The 6,411-nt window shown below is 44.6% G+C and overlaps 1 protein-coding gene across 1 annotated transcript in view; it reads left to right on the forward strand.

The window, feature by feature from the left end:
* Positions 1-612: 612 nt before the first annotated feature.
* The window catches only part of LOC103744064 (acyl-CoA desaturase 3), a 22,225-nt gene continuing 16,426 nt past the window's right edge, over positions 613-6,411 (forward strand). Inside the window, exon 1 of the mRNA XM_029569641.1 lies at positions 613-690. The gene's annotated coding sequence lies outside the window, so the exon portion shown is untranslated. The remainder of the gene's footprint in view (positions 691-6,411) is intronic.

Consider the following 6,411-nt stretch of genomic DNA (forward strand, 5'->3'; position numbering starts at 1 on the left):
AGCAGAAGGTTATTCACATACTGGAGCAGTATCGAGTCAGAGTGAGAAGCCCTGAAGCTTGTCAAGTCCTTTTGAAGGGTTTTCCCAAACAGTGTGGAGGAATTTTGAACAAAGGCCAAATTTAGAGCTCGGGTGTTCTCTAGAGCCAGAGGATCAAAAGGACTCCTTAGGCCCCTGAAGAACCTCGGTGGTTTTGGATAGATTTGTGGCCTTTGGGCTGTCCCCTTGATTCTCACTAGAAGTGCCCAGTAAAAACTGTCCAACGCTCTGGAGCAGTCAGGACCTGAGGCTTTTCAGAAAACAGGGGCACGGCCAGATGCAGGGCCCCATGTCTCTGTGTCCATTCTGAGGTCCAACCCAGGACCCTGGATCCCAGGTCCTGGATCCCCAGGTCACTGACTACCAGCAACAGTAGGGCAGGGAGGCCCTCAGCTCTTGGGAAAGAAGAGAAGAGAGAAACCCAGTGTAGCATACATGGGGGTGGGAGACAAACAGTGGAATTCTCATTGCAAAGAAAGCTGTGTGGGCATCTTTTCAAGGTACCTAGAAGCAGCAGCAGAGCAGTTTCTGCAACCACCCCAGCCACGGGTCCTGTATGCCCTCCCTTGGGGCCTGACAGTTCTGGGACTCAGGGCAGAAGGCAGATAGGGAGGAAGGCTGGAGCTTGACAGGACATTCACAGCATCTTGGGTAAGTAACACAACTGGCTGAGGGAGACACCCCTCGACCCTCTTTCACAGGTCAGCTGGGGGTGGTTGGGGGGCACTGATCTGCCTGCTGTGGATAAGAGTAGCAGGAAACCTGGCCATACGGAGAAAGGTTATGGGCAGCTGTCTTGGAGATTAGGGCACTGTCAGTACATACAGGAGCCAAGGGAACAGCCATAGCTTCACAGTAACCTTAAGTCAGTGCTCAGGCCAGGACTCAAGGGACAAGCATCCCCAGTAGACAGAAAGGCAGTAGCATCAGCTTTGAACAACTGCAGAACAAAGGAGGAAGGACCCTGAAGATCACTATATTCCATCCGCATTAGTAATGTCTCAGGCTTACTTAAATTTTAACATTCCAGATCCATTTATGGGAAGCGTGAGGAGGACTGAGAAAACTGCCGGGATGGAAGTGAAGGGACAGCAAGGATGCTCTGGGGTCTTCCATGTTATCCCATTTTGTGGCTTTTCATTTGTCTACCCAGCCAGTCCTGATCAGGCAAACAGGATCACAAGGTGAGAAAGTCTCTGACAAAGAACAGATGGAAACATCCAGCCCCCCAAATCAGAAGATGAGGGGGTTCAGGAAGGCAGGAACAGCACTGTTCCACACCTCACCTTCTTAAGGAGATTTATAGTTGTTTTTAATTTTTATTTTTTATTGGCAGATATTTCCTGTAATGGTTAACACTGACTTGAATTGGTCACTATTATAAACCTGGGATGGCACAGGGCATTAGTCCTCCCTCCCATTACCTTTAAAGAATGTAATCCCGTTTTAAACTGAAACATTTTTTAAAAATATTTTATTTTATGTGTATGAGTGTATTGCCTACTTGTAGGTAAGTGCGCCATGTCATGCAATGCCCGCGGAGAACAGAAGAGAACAGAAGAGGCCGTCAGATCCCCTGGAACTGGAGTTACCGACAGTTGTTAGCTGCCATGTGGGTGCTGGGATTCGAACCTGGGTCTTCTTCAAGAACAGTCAGTGTTCTTAACTGCTGAGCCATCTCTCCAGCCCCCTAAACTGAAATATTTTTTAGTAAAGAATTATACTTTTTTCCCCTTATGAAGAATAACTAAAATTAAACCAAAGTAAATAAAATATAATTTTTTTTCTGCCTTTTTACATTTACTATATATGCTTAAGTTGGATTTTTCCTATCTCCTTTTATGTTCTGGGACAATTAAATGTCTTAATTTTAGACAAAACTTCATATATATTGCTTTTTAGTAATAAGGCAGAGTAGAACAGCATCTCCTTAGGAACAGTCATCTAGAGATAAATACCAACTTGTGCCCTCAGAAGGGTGGATAAAGGGGCCAAGGACGGGGGTCATAGAGCATTCACCACCTGTCCTAACATCCAGGAACACTGCTTTCAGAGAGAAGAGAAATGAGTCCCAGACTAGGGAAGTCCAGCCTGACTGAAATCCTCCCACCTTTTTTCTTTCATCTCACCAGCACAGAAGAGGCAAGTGACGGGCTTCAGTGGGCAGTGTCCTGGCTGCAGGTCCTGAGCTATATTCCATTTCTTCCCCTTTGTGCCAGTTGTAGAGGGTCTGGAGAGAGAATACCTCAGAGAAACTCGCTGCGGGTGGTGAGAGGACAGGCCACGGGGACAGACCTGGGTGAAGAGAAACGAGAATGTCCTGGACATGGGAGGGGGCTGCTCAGTAGGGTGGAAAAACTGCAAAGCCACAAACCTGCCAGAATAGAGTTGTTGAAAAGCAGTGGCAGGAGGTAGATACATGGAATTTACCAGGCTTGCCAATCTCAGAGGGTGACCCTGCTGTGGTGCCTAAGAGGCGAGGGCCATGCCACACTGGTATACAGTTATTACAGTCTGTGGAGTAAGCCCGAGGGGAGAATCAGGAAAGGAAAGTCACAGGACAGCCGTTGAAACAAACAAGGACACACTCTCATCCCAGAATAAACAAGACAAAAGACAGGACCCTCTGGACAGGTACTTTCCAGAGCATAACTCACTTCCTACAACTGCCCAGTCCTTCGTTCAGTCATACAATTATTCATATACCTAAAACAGACTTGAACAGAGACCAGAGTAACCAGGTTTAAGTGGTACACCAAAAATTCCAGATGATCTCTTCAATCTATGTCTTGGCTATTTCGGAGGAAGCCTTGGGAAGGTCTCCGTCGTGATAGCACTCCTATTTTTAAATACCAGACCAGACCAGACCAGACCAGACCAGAATGGAGCTCCAAACCAGAAATAACAGAACTTACCTCCTAGGAGAATCAGAAGGACTCAATCAGTTTTGGTTTTGGGATCTTGGAGCAGTCATTCCAGGACTCTCTGGCTCTGATGAGAGAGTCGTGGGGCCCTGGAATGTCTCAGAGGATGCCTGTCCAATAACAATTCATCAAGCCAGGAGATCTGGAGGAGCAAGGCTGAGCCCCTGAGTGGAATCTCGCAAGGGGCCTCCAAATGTAATATGGAGGAGAGAGACTGCACAGAGGGACTCTAAATTCTGTTATACTAGCTAGCAAGCTGGCAGTCAAAGAGGGGGCTCGTGCCCAAGAGAACTCTTAACCTTGAGGAGCAGCAGGAGAGGGTTTATAAAGCTTAAACAATTATATCATGTCAGGGCCAAAGCCAATAACCATAGTTATATCAGATCACCATAGTTATACCAGACCAGGAGCAAGTCAGTTAACAAAGAGGTTCTTAGTTAACAAAAAGTTTTGATAAGGAAAAAAAAACAGGTTTCTCAGAACTGCAGAAACAATGGCTCCATGGAGTTGCAGGTATAGCTGGGAGGTAGAATATGCTATCTGGACAAAAAAGTTTCTCAGGATTATAGAAACAATGTACTTCCTGAAACTACCTGCATGAGTTGTTCTGCCTGACTGGCTGCAGTGGGAATGGCTGGGCAAAAACACAGGGTAAAGTAAAAGTCAGCTAGAACAAAACGGAGTTAGTTTTGCCATTTCCATTACCATGGTGAACATGAAGAAAAACTGACTGCGAGCAGGTAGAAACACTAGAAGATTTCTTAGTCAGGACTCCTGTTGGTTCCCTAGTCCTTGTGATCTCTATTGAAAGAGTTCAGAGGAACACACAGAGCATAGTGTGGGAGACAAGTAGAGCTTATTTCTTTTCTTAAAATTTTTATTGAATTTTTGTGTATTTCATACATAAAATCATCTTTATACCCTCTTCCCCTTTTGCATCCTCCCATAGCCCTCCACTGGAGTTCATGCATTCTGTCATTTGTATAAAGGCCTATTATGTAAAGTCAGTGTCCTGTGATGTCCCTCAGTGCAAATTCATCCTCTGGGGTTTAGTCAGCCTACCTAGATCTCTCCCTTCAAGAAGATCAGCTCTTCCTTACCTAGCAGTAATCAGCTGCCAATAATTCTTTGACTAAGATTGGGGCTTGCTGTTCATTTCCACAGTTCTGTGCTGGGTTTTTGTCTGCCTAAGTTTGAATGGGTCTTGTGCATGCTGATACTATTGCTGTAAGTTTGTATGAGAAGGGTCCCAGGAGCCTGTAGAACTATTTCCATATGATCATGTACCTCCTCCCTGGCTCTTACAATCTTTCCACCTCCTTTTCTGCAATGGTCCCTGACCCCTGGAAGGGTGAACCTAATTATAGGAGTCCTGTCCAAGGACCCACACTCTGTTGACTCTAATTCTCTGCTTTTTGGCCATTTGTGGCCTTTTGTGTTCCTGGCCCTGTTGCATAAGGGAGCTTCACTGATGAGAATTGAAAGATGAATTAGTGTTCTCTTCATCCCTTGTTCTTCTATGTTCCATGAGTCTTAGGTGTAGAGGTTGCATCCCAGATGTGCCACCTAGGCTTGGGCGATTCATAGAGAATCTCTGTGTGACCAGTGGTGTAACTGTAATAATCTCTGTTGAAAAAGAAGCAGCTTTGATGGGTGGTGACTGGGATACTTGTCTGTAAATTTAAGGATCCATATTTTGCACATAGTAAGAAATTACATTAGTCTATGGGTATGAGAGCCTTGGGGTTTTGTCTAAGGTCTATGAGCTCTCCAGCTATGTGTATTTGTCTAGGTTTACAGTACCAGACATGAGGTTCCTCCCATTGAATGAGCTTTAAGTCCAGCTAGGTAGCTGTTGATTACCCCCAGGATAAAAATGCCATTACTGAACCAATGTCATTTGCTGTACTGGTCACTGATGTGGTTTTTAGACCTTGGTAGAGCTTATTTCTGAGCCAAGTAAAGCACACTCTTAAGGGGTGAGAGTGGAAAACAGTTAAGGAGCTCATTGTGATGATCTACATTTTAGGTAGGATTTATACTATCTCTAAAGACTTATTTTTATTTTGTATGTATGTATGAATGACTGCAGGTGTGTGTCCAAGGGGATCAGAAGATGACATTGGATCTTCTGTAACTAGAGTTATAGGCAGTTGTGAGCCTCCTGATTGGATATTGGGAACTGAACCCAGGTCCTCTTGAAAGGGCAGCAAGTACTCTTAACTGCCATCTCCTACTTATTCTATTTCTAAGGGCTCAGTGACAGGTGGATATTCCTAAGGGGTGTTTTCCTATCTAGGTGTGCTGGATAGCTTCAGTTTTCAACTTGACACATGGGTGGAGGGAACATCAATTGAGAAATTTCTTCCATTGGATTGGCCTCTGGCCATGTCCATAGGGCATTTTTCTTGATTGTTGTGTGATGTGAGAGGGCTCATCCTATTGTAGGTGGTGCCACCTCTGAGCAGGTAGTCCTGTGTTGTATAAGTAAGCAGGCTGAGCACCCAGGGCAGAGGTGAGGTGAACAGACCAAGGAAGTAAGCCAGTAAGCAGCTATCTTCCATGGTCTGTGCTTCAGCTCCTGCTTCCAGGTTCCTGCCTTGAGTTCCTGTCTTGACTTCCCTTGATGATGGACTGTGCTGTAAGCCAAATAAGACCTTTCTTCTCTGTTAGAAAATTTTAGATTGGGATTGACCAGGGCAATGTGAAAATGGAAGATGAGACCCAACGGGAACAGATTGGTCTTTATTAGAACAATGAAGGGCAATAGTTTCTCTGTGGGATAGAAACTGCGCATTGAGGTCCAGTTGCTGTCAAGTTTTTAAAGGGGCCGGGCGTTAAAAGAGGAAACAGAGGGTATTTTTCTGCAGTTCCGAATTTTTTACAGTTTGGGGTTTGGGACACTAAGTACTGGTGTTATGGTTTGGGGGTCTGGGACAGTAAGTACTGGTGTTACGGTTTGAGGGTTTGGGACAGTAAGTAAGTGCAGGCATATGTTTTCCTTAGATATTACAGTTTCTGAGTTGAGGCTTTTCTTAGCTTGGGTCTGTGACTTTCTTAACCTGGCTTGGGGCTTTCTAAGTTGAGACATTTTATCCTTTACTCCCCAAGTTGGTTTTGGTCAGTGTTTCATCATAGCAATAGAAGTAACTAGAACACTAAGTGATTTGACAGGCCCACTTAGATTGACTCTTATAGGAGGGGACAGTGGTAAGCCCTTATTCTTTATTAGAAAGCCTTGGGCTAGATAGCAATCTTCTGTGATTTAAATAGTCATCTACTAGTTTCCTTCCAAGCAGTTCACCCTGTAAGGTCTTCACACAAGAACCCATTTCTTTTTCTTTCTTTCTCTCTTTCTTTCTTTCTTTCTTTCTTTCTTTCTTTCTTTCTTTCTTTCCTTCTTTCTTTCTTTCTTTCTTTCTTTCTTTCTTTCTTTCTTTCTTTCTTT

This window comes from Nannospalax galili, unplaced genomic scaffold (genome assembly GCF_000622305.1).
Source record: "Nannospalax galili isolate Female #2095 unplaced genomic scaffold, S.galili_v1.0 scaffold161, whole genome shotgun sequence".
Classification (NCBI taxonomy): domain Eukaryota; kingdom Metazoa; phylum Chordata; class Mammalia; order Rodentia; family Spalacidae; genus Nannospalax; species Nannospalax galili.